General features: G+C 34.4%; 1 pseudogene; it reads right to left on the bottom strand.

Moving 5' to 3' along the window:
- Positions 1–11,044: 11,044 nt before the first annotated feature.
- The window catches only part of LOC132301638 (uncharacterized), a 41,719-nt pseudogene continuing 35,808 nt past the window's right edge, over positions 11,045–16,955 (bottom strand).

Here is a 16,955-nt window from a genome sequence, read left to right as displayed (position 1 = left end):
AATAAGTTAACTTTGATTTTTTTAATCTCTCTTTATAGGTTGTTGTAACGAGTAGGCGCTTACTCATTTATCCAAAATCTTAATTTTTTTAGTAGTGCTACATACCCACCCATTTATACCTAAATACTTTCTCATTCAAATCCGATGTGGGACAAATGACCCTTTTTACATTCTCACCCACCCAAACTTACAACGCCCTCGTTGCTGCTCGGGCCACCCTGCCTAACCGGACTAGCTCACCCGAACGCCTTTCAGGTCGGGCACTTGGCGTGACACCGGATCAAGGATTGGATCTAACTCTAATACCAACTGTAACAAGTGAGCGCCTGCCCATTTACCCAAAAGTTTAAACTGTTGGGTTGTACTGTATACCCACTCATTTATAGCCAATCACTTTTCCATCCGGATCCAATGTGGGACAAATGACCCTTGTTACAGTTATCCACTAGGGAAAGACAGGTGAAAGAAACATTTACTTTTATGTCGTGTTCAGTGTGCAAGAATTGAATGAAATGAATGCCCATTTCAACCATTTATTTGTTTGGTATGCAATTTAAAGTAGGAATGACCATTCCATTAGAATAAAAATTAATTATTGTGAATGAAAAATCATTTCACAATTAAACCTATGGAATGGTTATTCAATTCCCAAATAAAGTTTATAAAAAAAAAATCAAGTTCTTAAAAAACTCTCATGTTCTATGTCCAAAAATAACCACCGTCGCTACCGCCGCCACCACCACCACAACCACCGTCACCTTTCACCAACACCACCTACATTGCCTCTCACCACCATAACTACCACCACCACCGTTGTTGTTGTCTTCATCCACCATACCGCCATCGCCTCCATTGTCTTCCGCCACCGCCACCACCACCAACTTCCACCATTGCTACCATCTTCCACCACTACCACATTCCACCACCGCAACCTCCATTGCCTTCCACCACCGTCATTACCACCACCACCATTGCCACCGCCATCACCACCTACACCAAAATCACCTTCCACCACCACCAACACACTGCCGCCGCCCTCACCACCTACACCAAAATCACCTTCCACCACTACCACTACACTGTCGCCACCATCACCACCTACCTTCCACCACCACCACCACCACACTGCCGTCGCCTCCACCGCCTTCCACCACCACCACCACCACTGTCGCCTCAACTGCCTTCCACCACCACCACCACTGTCACCTCAACTGCCTTCCACCACCACCGCCACTGTCACTTCCATTACCTTCCACCATCACCATAACCACCACTTACGCCACTACCACATTCCACCATCACTGCCTTCTACAATCATCGCCTACCCCACTAATGCATACCGCCACCACCTTCCACCAACACCACTGTTGTCTACCACCACCGCCACCTTCCAACATCACCTCCTCCACCTACACCACTGCCGCTTTCCACCTTCACCACCACCTTCACCACCATCTAGCACCACCATCTTTTCTTTTAAAAAAATTATAAAAGAATATTATTTTGTTAATTTCATTTATTTATCTCTAAGAAGGGTATTTTAGATAATTAAATTTAAATTTATTCCATTCTAAATTTTAAATTGGTGGAATCAAATAGTAGAATGGTTATTATCATTTTATTTATATACATTTCATATTTACAACCAAACAATAGAATAAGAATGATTAGTCAACTCCCATTCTCATTTCATTTCTACTTGCATTTCATTTCATTCCTACACACCAAACACAGCATTAAGGGATCGTACATCGTGGCCAAATCTACTACTTTTGTGTGGATAAAATTCCCTTAATAAGTAATTAATAAATTAAAATGTTATTAGACATATATAGTTATGCATTATATGTATACATTATACATATATGTATATATATGTATGTATATATATATATATATATATATATATATATATTATTCTGTATAAAAATTAGTTTCATTGGTACTTTACTTAGAGCATCTCCAATAGTTGTTTATTTATTTATTTAAAAAATTTAGACTAATTATTTTTTGCTCCAGCCATTGTTTTATACTTTTTGCGTAAAAATATATATGTCAATAACAATCAACCATGTGACATGCCCAAGACCCCACATAACTTTTATAAACCTGATTTGATAATGAAATGAGAAAAATGGAGGAGAGAGAAAATATGTTGATGTAGCTGTGTAAAAGGATTATACAAAATACACAATAATTTTACACATTGGTAGGTGGCAATGTATTTTAACATACTATTAGAGATAATAATAATAATAATAATAATAATAATAATAATAATAAATAATAAAATTTACACATTATGTATATTTTTACACAAAAATATCTTTTAACACACTGTTGGAGATGTTCTTGTATGTCCACTAGTTTTGTTATACAGAAGTGGGTTTTTGTTATGATTTTTTTTTTCTAAAATATTTATTTATTTATTTTAATTTAATTTCCTTATTATGGGTATTTATGTAAGTTTGTTTCATCCTTTAATGGCAATTAATTCTTCATTAGCCCAAGAGGGTAATTTGCAATAATTTAGTGTTCCCCCCACCCAAAAAAAAAAAAAAAAAAAAAAAAAAAAATTAGAGGATGGTATTGTGCAACTTTTTCAAACTCCAGACCGAGCAAATAAGATTTAAAGACTCCGAAAAAGAAAAAAAAAAAAAAATGGATCGAAAGACATTTGAGGAGATCAAAACATTCAAGAGGGATTCAACTGAGATCATTTATGGAGAATTCTAGAAGATTTCTAGAAAAAATTCAGTAAGCAAAAAACATTTCAAAAATTATTTTGAAGAAAGAAAGTTTCATATTCTATTTTGAAAAGAAATCTAGAGGGAAAGTTCTGAAGTTATCTTAGTAAATCCCCCAAAGCTTTTGACTCAGATAGTAAAATTAATACTTAAAATTCGTCATTTTTGTATCATAAGAAGTTAATGAAAAGTAATTAAAGTTAAGAGTTTGTCTTTAAGTATAATTCAAAAAAATTATTTATAAAAGAACAAAAATTCAAAAAAAAATTTTGCACTTTACCTAAATTGTATCAAGAAAATCTGTGTTGGACCATAATGCAACACAAAATTGTGTAATTTGAAAGATGACACAATAACGTTGTCCATTAACTAAAATAAAAGTTTGAAATCACTTAGTCGTTTGGCATTACAAGGGACATTAAACCCAAAAATAAATAAACAATATTAAAAACTAGACCCCATCATGACTTTAATGGTCATTAATGAGTATTTTAATTTTTTCAGGTAAACAACTAACAACTTAAACCCATTCGCACCTACACAATTTTCAATTTTGTCGTAGGTGATGCTCAAACATTGCATGTGCCCTTTTTGGAAATTAAAAAAAGGTTAAGTGCATAAAATCTTTTTTTACTATTAATATAGTTCATATCAGTCCTCGTGGGATAAAAAAAAAAACCCTCTATATTATCAATTTGGTGCGAAGAGGTCCCTAAATGATGTAAAATGATGATAATACCCTCACTTCAGTTGAATAAATTAATAATTATAAATACAGGCCATATAAAATGATCATTTTGTCCAAATTTGTATAAAATGGGGTTTGTTTGGCAGAAGGATAAAATAAATCTCAAATTGTATAAAATAGGGATAACCTAAACCTGAATATAATTAAATCTAAAACCAAACATGCCCTTTCATATTTTAAAATATAAATAAATTTGTCATATATATATATATGTGTGTGTGTGTGTGTGTGTGTGTGTGTGTGCACATCATATATCATTAGGGCATGGATGATGGGTTTTAAGGTAAATCATTTCAGCCTCCGCCTCCATCGTTGTCTTCATCCCTTCAAACCCATCCACTATCTTCATCTCTCAAACCCATCTACTTCAACTCTCTGATCCAAATGGGTCTCTTGCTCTCTCCGTCCGTGAGAGTTATCAATTCTCCCTCCCATCCGTGAGGGTTCTCTCCGTCCGTGAGAGTGGGTGGGTTTTTCCTTTCCTTCCTTTGTTTGCCCGGTGCTCGTGAGTTTGGTGTTCTGAGCTTCCTGGTGGTGCTGGTGTTGTTCCCCCTCTGTGGTTTTGTGCTTATTGGGTGTTGCGGTTGTTCTGCTTTTGGGGTTAATCGGATGGGGTTGGTTGGTGGTTGGGTTTTTGGTACCTATTCTTTGGGTTTTCCTTTCGATCCCGGTATTTGGGTGATTTATTTGGCTTTTCTGGTCGTCCTCCTATTGTCTCGCCTTTTGCTTGTTGGCGTAGGGTGGTTGTCTGTGCTAATGCTTTCTGTGGCCCAGACTTTTGGGTTTTGGTTGGATGCTGCAAGGGCTATTCTGTCGTCGAGTTCGCTATTTGGGACCGTTGCGTTGTTTTCTTGGTCATGCGTGTTGGATGTTCTCTCCTGTTTCGGGTTGTTGTGCGTTGGCCGTGATATTGAAGCAGGTTCACTGCTCCTTCTTCTTGCTCTGTTCAGAGCTACCTCGCTTCCGGCCGCCATTGACTTTGGGTCGTGGCTTGTTATTGCCGGTTGTCGTTATGGGGTTGGTTTTCCTTTGGTGCTTTGGTTATCGTGCGTTTTTCATTATTAGTGGTGTTTTGTTTCCGACGCTGTTGTCCTTGCTCGTGGTTCGCCGGCGCTTAGTTCCTTCCCGTGTTCCTCCTCGGTGTTCTGGGTCGCTACGTCTGCTCTCCATCCTTCTGCCGTGTGTTTGGCCCGGTTGCTTTTGCGTGTCTGGTGTTCGTATGGTTCGCGTGTTTTGCTGGGCTAGTGTTTAGGCCTTGTGGTGCTCACTGGGGTGTGGTTTTTGTGGTCTTCGGTTGTTTGTTTGTTTGTGGCTTTTGTTGGTTTGGTGGGATCTAGGTTGTTTGTTTGCTTGGGATGTGGTTTGTGTCTAGTTTGCTTTATCTCTTGTAGGTGCCGTTAGGCTTGTGTTTATCTATGCTAAAAAAAAAATTAAAAAAAAAAAAAAAAACTCATCTACTTCGTTTTAATTTCTCTTCTGTTTTAGATTCAATGATCCCTAAATTGTATGCCCTTCAAACCCATCCACTATTTTCATCTCCAAGTCCATCTCAACTCCCACAAATCAACACTTATATACTGTAAATTACCTCATAAATTCATGTGGGCTAAGTCCAGAAGTTACTATTTCAGCTTCCAAACACGTCAATTTTAAAACCCTAGATAGACCAGATTCGGTTCTCAACTTATTCAATAGCCATGGATTCAGCAAAACCCAGATCTCAACTCTCACCAGAAAAATCCTGAAACTTTTCTTATCGGATCCCAATGAAACCATTTTGCCTAATTTTGAGTTCTTTTACTCCACTAGCATTTCCAGCACTGAGCTCGCGAAAATAATGTCCAAAAGCCCAAGCATATTGGAACGTAGCTCGAAGAACCAAATCATACCGTCTTTCAATTTGTTGAAGAATATATTTCATTTAGATGATAAGTTTATGGCTGCCTTTAAACAATTCCCTGTGATGGTAAACCGTGATCATAGTGTTATTACAAGTCCCCAACACCGAAATTTTGAGACAACATGGCTTTCAATTTGTTTGAGGAACTTATCCATTTTGAATTTGGATAAGATATTAGATTTAGATAAGATTCTGGTATAAATTTGATTGCATGGTCTAGCACATAGAATTGAAGCAGACATGGAGAGAGAGAGAGAGAGACGAATTGGGCTTAGGGGTGGGGGTCTTATATGCACAATTGGTGAGGGCCTTATATGCACAAATGGATGAGGGGCAAAATGGGAAACAAAATGATAAAATGGGGTTTCCAGTTTTACTTTTTGTAAAAAAGTGGTCAGAAGAACTAGTTCTGCACCATTTTTTTAATTTTGCGGACTTGTATGCACATCAGGGGAGTTTTTTGCACTTAACCCATTAAAAAATTATACAACTTAGATATATAACCAATTGATAATAGTCATTTCAAAGTTAGATTAAATAATATACATATGATTACACTCTGAAAATTTGTTCATAGCATATGAACTAATTATTGCAATTATATTTTTAGAAAGTGGGGATGAGGAGAAAATTTTAATGATTTGTTATTACACCTTATTAGATATTTAACAGTAGTGATAAAAATAAAGTGCTTTTTATTTATGTAACATTATATAATTGGTTGATGATACAGACAACAACTAATATTAAAGATGCAAGGAAGTCTTTATTGGGAATGAGTTATGAATAAGACAAAGAGTAGTGATACTCACACCATAGATTTAGATTGATTATTTATGCTAAATACAAGTAAGTAGAAGACCTCAATGGGAGCGATTTTGAGGAACCGATTATGTAAATGGGACAGGGATGGAGGCTGCTTTGAAAAACCCAAGGAATTTTGGGGCTGTTTAGGAGAATGGTTGCCCCACACCGAATATAATATAAATTTATTAAATTACCCTTACATATTATGATATATTACTAAAATAGATTAAGTATATATATTAGGGATAACAAAAATCACTACCCCGACGGAACCTGTCCACTTTGGGGGCGATTTTGAGGAACAGATTATGTAAATGGGGATGGGGATGAGGATGGGGATGCTTTGAAATACTCGGCAAGTTTTGGGGTGAAAAAATTAAACGGGATGGAAATGGGGATGGGTTCGGGGATGGGGATGGGGAATGAGATCCCTACCCCAAATCACCACATTGCCTTCCTTACGCCACTGTCTTATATTCCCTACCCCACTCTTTTATTTGTTATATAAATGACTAATTACAAAATAGTAAATTTAGTAATTCGGTGCAATTAAACAAAAATTATTTTTCTAAGACAAATATTAATTATTATTTATGAATAAAAAGAGGGTGGACCTCGCATAAAGACCCGAATCTTATCCCAAAGGTAAAGTTTCACATATCAACATCTACAACTTTAATTGGATTAAAAAATTAAAAGTTTTGAATCAAAAGGTAAGAAAATGAAATAAGAACTTAAGGTTATAATAATAATAAAAATAAAATAAAATAAAATAAAACAAACCATTAGATTTCTAACAACGAGAAAAATATTAAAGAAAAGATATATAAGATAAATTGTTGTCCAAAGTTCCATACTTGCTGGTGCACCAGAAATGTGACTTATAAAGAAGAAATATAGTGGTGGAATAGCAAAATACAATAAGCACTTAATAATTTTTTTTTACTAATTTTTAAATAGCCTTTCCACATTCTTTTTTACCTAATTTTTCACTCAAAAGATCTAATGCTTTTAAAAAAAAAAATTTATTTACTTAGATTTTTTTGTTGCGCCAGTAATGCCCCCAAACCGGTTTGTGGGTGGTCAGAAAGTGATATTTGAGTGTGAAAGGTCAATAATATTCTTATATTATAATAATATATTATATTATATTTTAATCAAGAAAATGGTAAAATTAATATTTTTAAACATTTTTCTGTTTGATCTTCCATCTTCCTCTTTCTCAATCGCATGTCTTCTTGTTCCATATATTTCGATTGGACATTAATGGGGGTGCTTTCAACTTTTGTAAGTGATTTCTACCATCAGGTTTTCTTCCTTCTTGACGAAACCGAAGCCTTCCAACTTCTCTTTTAGTGGAGAGAATTTCACGCTTCCACTAGTCGAGTTACTCCTCAGCTTCTTGGTAGCCCAGGCTTCTCCAGTAGCAGCTCCTTCAAGTACCTTATGTGCTTCCTTATCTTCCCTTTTAGTTTCTAAAGCTCTCGGTGATCCAATGTCACCTTTGGATTTACGCTTTCTTGAATTCTTGTTTGGGTGCTCATCAGAGGTATGTGTCTCATTATTCTGCTGCACATTTTCTGCACCTTTGCCAGAACCTTGTTGCTGAGTTTGGAGCTTATCTTTACGGAGCTTCAACCTTTGGACATTATCAACAGCACCCAAAAAAAAAAAAGAAAAAGGAGAGGATGGTACTGTGTAACTTTTTGAAACTAGAAGGGGGGTTTAATGTACCACGGGCCTATATTTTATCTGCAAAATTATATTTGTTACTATTTTATTATATTTTATTTTAATTGTTAAATGAATTTTTATATTTTTTTAGGTTATTGATAATTTTCACAAAATAAGATATTATTTAGGTCATTTTAGTCACAGAAAACCAATTGAGCAAATAAGATTTAAAGACTCAAAAAAAAAAAAAAAATTAAAAGACATTTGAGGAGATCAAAACATTCAAGAGGAATTTTTTTTTTTTTTTTAACAAGCAACGGAAGAACATTTTATAGAGAAATTGAATTAAGGTCAACAATAATGAGATTTCAATATCATCTAAAACTGTAATATTTTAAGAGAGTAAGTAATTCTATAGAATTATTTGTAAAAGAACAAGAATTGAAAGGAATTTAAATTTTTTTTTTTTTTTTTTTTTTTTTGTACTTTACCTAAATTATATCAAGAAAATCTTTAGGTAATTTAAAAGATGACACAATAACCTTGTCCATTAACTAAAATAAAATTTTGAAATCATTTAGACGTTTGGCAGACATTAAACCCAAAAATAAATAAATAATATTAAAAACTAGACTCCATCATGACTTTAATGGTGATTTTTGAGTACTTTAATTTTTTCAGGTCAACAACTAACAACTACACACATTCACACCTACACAATTTTCAATTTTGTCGTAAGTGATGCCCAAACATTGCATGTGCCCTTTTTGACAATTAAAAAATTATACAACTTAGATATATAGCCGATGGATAATAGTCATTTCAAAGTTAGATTAAATAATAACAATTCATATATACATATGATTACACTCCCATATGAACTAATTATTACAATTATATTTTTAGAAAGTGGGGATGAGGAGAAAAAATTAATTGCAGATTGTATTAATGACGGGTTATCACGACAAGATTAGATATTTATATGTAGTAATATGATTCACTTGGTTGATGACACATGAAAGTTTTTATCTTGAATGTGGTATGAATAAGATATTTGCAGTGAATTGTCTAATGGAATAGTTTGATACTCACACCGAAAATTTACAGTGAATTGTTTAATCGAATAGTCTCAAATGGGTTATTTATGCTAAATACAAGTAAGTGTAGGATCCCACTTAGGGATGACAAAAATCTCCAGTTTGGGAGCGATTTTGGGGAATGATTATATAAATAAGAACATGGATGGAGACTGCTTTGAAAAACTCAGCCGTTCGGGGATGGTTGCCCCACCCAAATATAATATAAATTTATTAAATTACTCTTGCATATTATGATATATTACTAAAATAAATTAAGTACATATATTAGGAATGGTAAAAATCGCTACCTTGTTGGGCGGTCCCGTTTGGGAATGTTTTGGGGAACCGATTATGTAAATGAGGATGAGAATAGGGGCTGCTTTGGGGTGATTATGAGAGTGAAAAAATTAAATGGGGATGGAGAATGAGATCTCGCCCCCAAACTGCCACATTGCCATCCCTATGCCACTTTTATATTTGTTCCATAAATAATTAATTAAAAAAATAATAAGTCTAGTAATTCAATGAAACTACTAACTCCAAAACTCATTTTGTTTACACATATATTAATTATTATTTATGAATAAAAAGAGGGTGGACATGGCGTAAATACCCTAATCTAATCCCAAAAGTAAAGTTTTACATATCAACATCTACAACTTTAATTGGATTAAAAAATTAAAAGTTTTGAATCAAAAGCCAAAAGGTAAGAAAATGATATAATAACTTAAGGTTATAATAATAATAATAATAAAATAAAACAAAACATTAGATTTTTATCAATGAGAAAAATATTGAAGAAAAGATATATAAGATAAATTGTGGTCCAAAGTTCCAAACTTGCTGGTGCATAAGTAAGAAGTGTGACTTCTAAAGAAGAAATATAGTGGTGTGGAATAGCAAAATACAACAAGCACTTAGAATTTTATTTTATTTTATACTAATTTTTAAATAGCCTTTTCACATTCTTTTAGTTGAGTTGGATAAAGTAATTGATATTATTAGTAACTGATATTATTAGTCCGGGAAGCATTTAGCAAATATCAAAACTCCGTTGAGTCATTCAACTCCTTCAATCTTAATGGTGATTATAATTTTTCTTTTTCTTTTTCTTTTTCTCTTCTCTTTGTATTGTATGCTTTGAGTTTAATTTTGGGATTTTATTTATTTTTTTATATTTTGTGTTGTTTAAGTGACTAATTTAAGAATATCTCTTGAAGTGTGCCTTGTTTTGATAAAAATTCTATCTGTTTTGATAATAAAATCATAAGAATAAGATTTGGTAAAAAAAAATAAAAATAAAAATTCAATTCAATTCTATTAATGTTTTTAGCTATCTTTATATCTTATGCAACACTTCAACTTAGAAGTGGCAATTCGTGTTAACCAGTTGTGTCAAGACATGTGTATCTTATTTTTTTTAGATTTTAATATTTTTGTTCTTTGTAAATATTTTACGACAATCAAATACCAGAAAACACAACAAATATTTTTTGAAAAATATTTTAGGCTCAAACAAACAAACGGAGCATAGCCTTTTTCAATCAATTATTTCTAACAATTGAGTATGAGTCGTCTTTTCTTCTTTTATTAATTTTCCAGTTTGCATCATTTTCAGTGGTAACTTTTAGGAAGATACATCAACAGATTGTGTGATTGTATTCCGTTAATACAACGTGGTTTCTTACTTTTTATTGAAAAATATTTGATACCCAAAATTAAAGTTGATATATGACTGATATATTTGATGGCCTTTATGCAAATTTTACGGACGAAAAAAGGAAAGAAGAAATGGGCACAAAAGATCAGCGAATCATATAGTTGGGTGAAAAGTTTCAAATCAGTTCAAAAATTTATTAGTTGGGACTAACACCCAATCCATTCAACGCCCTCCTTACAGTTAGGCTAGGAGGGAGGCACGCCCGGACACCTCCGGGCCAGATGGTTAGCGTGAACCTCTGCCACCTTCCCTGAAGCTAGCCTCTGTAAAATCCAACCTAAGAAATGAAGCCCAAGCATTCAATGTACACAGACAAAAGATTGTATCATTGCAAAGTACCCAAAACTATTCAAAATTTTGGAATCCACAAAGTGAAAAGTACATGCATTATCAGCTCATCTTATATAAAAATTTAAAAAGTCAATTATGAAGCTACAAAACTGTAACAGTGAGTTTGTCCTGCTTAGTTTTACTGCTGTAACCAATGATTATTAGGCCACTCCTGTAGATCCTTTTACAATATATATACTTTGCTTCACTTTCCGGCCCAAAAAAGAAAAAGAAAAAAAAAAATCGCTGTAACAATGTTAAGATTGGAACCATCTCCTGATCTGTTTAGAACCTTGCTTCTCATCGTTAGATTTACCAGAAGTTGTCCGCTGTGAAAATTTGGATCTATATTGTTCGATCAGCACGTCAAGTTTGTCCACCACATCTCGCCCTAAAGGGTCTTTATTCTTTTGTGTCTTTTTTCCTTTCTTTGACCTTGAGTCATCTTCCTCTTTCTCAATCGCTTGTCTTCTTGCTTCATATATTTCGATTGGACATTAATGGGGGTGCTTTCAACTTTTGTAAGTGATTTTCTACCATCAGGTTTTCTTCCTTCTTGACGATTCTTTGGCTTCGGTTTTGAGCCTTCCAACTTCTCTTTTAGTGGAGAGAATTTCACGCTTCCACTAGTCGAGTTACTCCTCTGCTTCTTGGTAGCCCAGCCTTCTCCAGTAGCAGCTCCTTCAAGTACCTTATTTGCCTCCTTATCTTCCCTTTTAGTTTCTGAAGCTCTCGGTGATCCAATGTCACCTTTGGATTTACGCTTTCTTGAATTCTTGTTTGGGTGCTCGTCAGAAGTATGTGTCTCATTATTCTGCTGCACATTTTCTGCACCTTTGCCAGAACCTTGTTGCTGAGTTTGGAGCTTATCTTTACGGAGCTTCAACCTTTGGACATTATCAACAGCAAACTCGACAATAGGGCGATGCTCAGGACCAAAAGTTTCTGTCAAATAGTAGAAGATTTCAATAAATTAGAAACATGAAAAAAAAATAATGGCCAAATTAGGTAAACATCTGCCAAAGTATATAAATGCATTTAACATTTTTCTGTTCTGAACCGCCAAAATAAAAGTATGACAGGTAATTATTTGGTGTACCAAAATGCTACCAATAACTAGTATGACAGGAGTTTGTGGAGTTCAACTTGCTAAAGAGATACATTACCAGGGTTATTGTTAAGCACTCTCAGAGCCACAAGTGCATGTTGATGCTCTGTAAACTCAACAAAAGCAACTCCACGTGAATAGTTATTTGTGACGACCTTTCCTTTCTTTGAATCCTTCAAAAACTTTATCTGCAAGAGCAGCATCGAAGTTGGGGGAAGTACACTATTAGCACAGAGGAAGTTATACAACTTGTTACGGACAATGACAACCAACCTGCCGAATTACAGGTTTTTGCTTGGTCGCTCGGGAGGTAACGGCATCAATTAAACGCTTCTAAAGTTGTTTTTCAGTCATTGACTTCGGTATATTGTATATAATGAGTCTAATCCTTGAAATGTGGAAATTTGGAGATTGAAGCTTGGTCGTCTTTCTCCTTTCCAGCCTGCAAAGCATCTCAATGGCATTAGAAACCCATGCAAGGAAAAGTGAAATTTCACGAAAGAAAACAACCACCAACATTTGGAAATGGAAATTCATCATTATTGCCTTTGTTACAACCATGATAAAAGATGCAATAAATGGATAGGACAGCCATAATATCGTTATTACATCTCTCTTTCATGGTAGTCCTCAGGGGTACTCTCAAGAGGCTTCTTCTTCTTTTTTTTTTCAAAATTTTAATATTCTATGGTTGCAATTGTGAAATTCTAGTAGTCCATAAGAACTCTACCCATAATAAAATTGGAGACACTTCTAAATAACTTTACTAAGGAGAATCCGATAACCAAAATAAGCATATTACAAGTAGAACTAAAAAGATGCACATGAAACTTGCATAATACATAGAAATTTGATTAATTTATCTAATTTGACGTACTAATAGTATGAATGGTTTTAAACTCGATAAATCTGAGGACCGTTACCCAAGGCTCTGAAAGGTTAGAGTACACGACTACGCGCTATGAACTAGACCAGGGGATGAATAGGTCTTATTCATATTATTTTGAATCTAACTAGTGTTTTGAATCTCTATTGATCTTTGTTAAATTTTAGTTAATCCATTCAAATATATATATATATATATATATGTACATGTATATATATGGAATGCATCTACATAAACATTAAAAAAATAAAAAAAGAGAAAAAAAAAAACACCAGATGTGTACGTGGAAAATCCTAAACAGGGAAAAATCATGGGACCTCGTCCAACCATGAACAATCCACTATGAGGAAGAGATTTTACAAACAAGTTATCAGATGCCCACCTAAAATCCCCTAATAACCTTAACACATTACACACCAAACTCCCACTCAAGTCTCCAAGTTGCCCGCTTTGTCAACAGATTCACTCACGCAATCTAAGTCTCCAAGGTTTTTTCAATCCTTCGGCTCTTGATCGATTAAATTGCTCTTTGATGATAATTTGATAATCACCTTGTTTAAAACTCTCGATCACATATAATGGTCAAACTCTATGAAATCCTAGATTGAGAAACAAGGCTCTCTCTACAATATAGATTCTCTAGAATATGCAGACTTGGTTAGAGATCCTAGACTGACTATAATCCCATATTTATAGCCAACATGGAGACCATGTAGTGCGGTAAGTTGAATTTAATTAGAAAGTCTGACTTGAAAGAGTTTCCAAAAATAAGTTTCAATAAGATTCAATTGATCGAGCCTTTGGTCGTCGACTCACATTGAACGTTCTTAAATTGATTGAGCCATCAGTTGAAGCATACTAGTTTTCAAAATACTCTTTACTAAGGACATGTCAATTGATCCACCTATCAATCAAGGCACACTATGTTCCCTTGAACGATCAACCTATCAATCAAGCTATTATGTTTTGTAAAAATCTCCAATTTTCAAAACCACTTGAGAAAACTTAAAATTAGAACCCTAAATGAAAAACTTGATCAAAACATAATTTTGGGCAAATTTAAGATAAATCTAAGTCAAATATGGTCTCTAAGGTCTAATTTACCTTTATGCTAAATGTGATTGAGTCATGAGAGATTAGCGTTGTGTTCTTCGTTGATCTTCATCTATATCATCGTCTAAAGTTGTAGACGAATAGCTGATGACACTTAGACACTAACCCAAGTTTTGAGTAAAAATACCAACACATGACTTAGAATACAAACGGAACTTTTAGGGTCCATTGGTTAATGCAAAGGTTAAACTTAGAGCTTACGAGCATGAGAAATCAAAAATCTAAACTAGTCACTCTTTTTGAACCCCGACCTTTCGATTCAATAGTTGAACCCAAATTATTGAAATGGACTGATCTTGAAATCCCACGAAATTGGTTATTCGAAGCTCTCAATCCTGAAAAGAAAGTGCAGTTGCTCGAACCAACAGTTACTACTCTTCAAGCATCTGGACCTAATCTCTATATTACAAATACAGAGAAACCTCTGCTGCAACGGTCTATTTCAGCCCGACAGCCTCGAGAACCGACAGGATGGGATAAGTTAATTCCCCCTAGACTGTCGAATGCCCAACTTTGGATTTACCTCCTCGGCGACGATACACTGAGGCCGAAAAAGGAAAGTATCCTATAGGAGCACCAATCCTTCCAGGATCAAATCACTCTGCTAAAGCTGCAACATTTTTTCATATCAACCCTGGAAAAGATGAATTTCTTCTTGCTCCATCACAAGGGAAAAAGAGAAAATATACTTATGTTAACGGTATTCTTAATTTCAAAGGTTATAAACCCTATAGTCTTTGTGTTCTCATTGATAGTGGAGCTACCACTAGCTGCTGCAGATATAATGCCATACCAGCAGAAAAATGGAGACAGATGAAACATCCTATAGGAGTTCAAGGTATCGATGCGGAAGCACTGCATACAATTATTCAATTTAAAGCAAAAGACATTGCTATTTGGCTTAATGACAAAAAATTCATTATTCCCAAATTACTCTGCTTTCCATTCATGCATGGTTATTTCATATTAGGATGTAATTTTATTTACACCTATTTACCTTTGCATTTAGAAGAAAAAACAATCTCTATCACTGCAAAAGACAATACAGTAGTTGCTATCCCCATCCAGGAAAATTTAGCTGTTGTATGTGATAGCAAATTTTCACCACCAAAACGTGAAAACAGTGATGTTTTTGTCTTACATGATACACACTGGTTATATTCCATCTTAAGACAAAATTTCTCTGAAAACCCGTTAAATCTCTGGAAACGAAGTCCTCGGTTTTGTAGATTAAAACTTAAAGATTCTAGTGTTATCATCAGAGTAAAACCAATGATATATCTTAAAACGATATAGATGAGTTTGATGATCAGCTTCAAGAACTTCTAGAAAAGAAGCTTATTGAACATACTAAAAGCCCTCATAGTAGCCCTGTTTTTATGGTACAAAACCATAGTGAGGTCAAAAGAGGCAAAGCTCGCATGGTAATCAACTATAAGCGGTTTAATGAACATTTAGTTTTTGATGGTTATTTTATTCCTCGAAAAGATGTTCTAATTAATCAAACTCGCGGAGCAAAAATCTACAAGAAGTTTGATTATAAAGCAGGATTTTGGCAATTAAAATTAAGGAAAAAATCCAAGCCATTAACTGCTTTTAGCACACCACGAGGTCATTATCAGTGGACTGTAATGCCATTCGGTCTCAATACTGCACCTTAAATATATTAACGATGGATGGATAAGATCTTTAATGACCTTAAAGATTTTGTCGTTGTTTACATCGACGATATTTTGGTCTTCTCTAAAACAAGGGAAGAACACAAAAAACATCTTCAACTTCTCTCTGACAAACTAAAAAAGCATGGAATTATTTTATCACCTAACAAGATAGAAGTTGACTAAAAAACTATTGACTTCTTAGGCCTAGTTTTAACCCAAAAAGGGATAAAACTACAGGATCACATCATTATAAAAATCCGTGATTTTCCTGATGATATTCAAGATAAAAAGCAACTTCAAAGTTTTCTCAGTATCTTGAATTATGGTCGTACTTTTATTAAAGGTTTGTCTCAAATAGAAATTCCTTTAATAAAGAAACTTCAAAACGATAAAGTCTTTGAATGGACTAATGAAGACAAACGCACTGTTCAACAGATCAAACAAGATCTTGTGAACATCCCTGAAGTTTATTTTCCTCAAACCGGAGATAAACTTATTCTAGAAACAGATGCATCATATTTATGTTGGGGATGTGTTTTAAAAGCCATTCCACAAGAAAAATGGACTGAAACAGTTTTCACAAATCACCAGATACGAGCCCGAACCGCTCCTATCCCAAAAAAACTTCAAAAAGAAGAATTGATTTGTGGTTATAATTCAGGAAAATTTAAACTAAATGAACAAAATTATATTATTTATGAAAAAGAACTTCAGGCTATTAAATTAGTAATAAAAAGATTTCATATTTATCTTGTACCAGAAGATTTTATTATTCGTACTGATAACCAAGCAGTTAAAGACTACCTTACTAGGGAGCACGGACACTCCAAAATGGGTGAAAAATCTGTGTCTGACACTTGTCGGACACGCCCCGACACGTGTCAGACACACCAAAAAACGTGTCTGTAATTTTTTATTTATTTTCGGACACGGCATGGACACTCCGCGGACACGGACACGGCACGGACACTCCGCGTGTCTGGAATTTTTTTTTTTTTTGAATGCTGATATGTTCTGTTTTTTGTTTTGTACTACCCTTTTGGTATTGTAAATGGTAAAAGTCCTAGGTCAAATGATGGATGGGAATAGGTGATAGTACACTGACTTGTTTTTATATCTTTTTTGTGGACTAGCCTTTAGGTTGTTGTGAATGTTAAGTGCTAACAGTAAAGTCCTGAATGT

This window comes from Cornus florida, unplaced genomic scaffold (genome assembly GCF_030987335.1).
Source record: "Cornus florida cultivar Cherokee Brave unplaced genomic scaffold, ASM3098733v1 CherokeeBrave_3.0.0_Hap2_Chr03, whole genome shotgun sequence".
Lineage (NCBI taxonomy): Eukaryota > Viridiplantae > Streptophyta > Magnoliopsida > Cornales > Cornaceae > Cornus > Cornus florida.
Note: the sequence above shows the minus strand (reverse complement) of the source record. Positions and strands in the feature narration are given on the sequence as shown.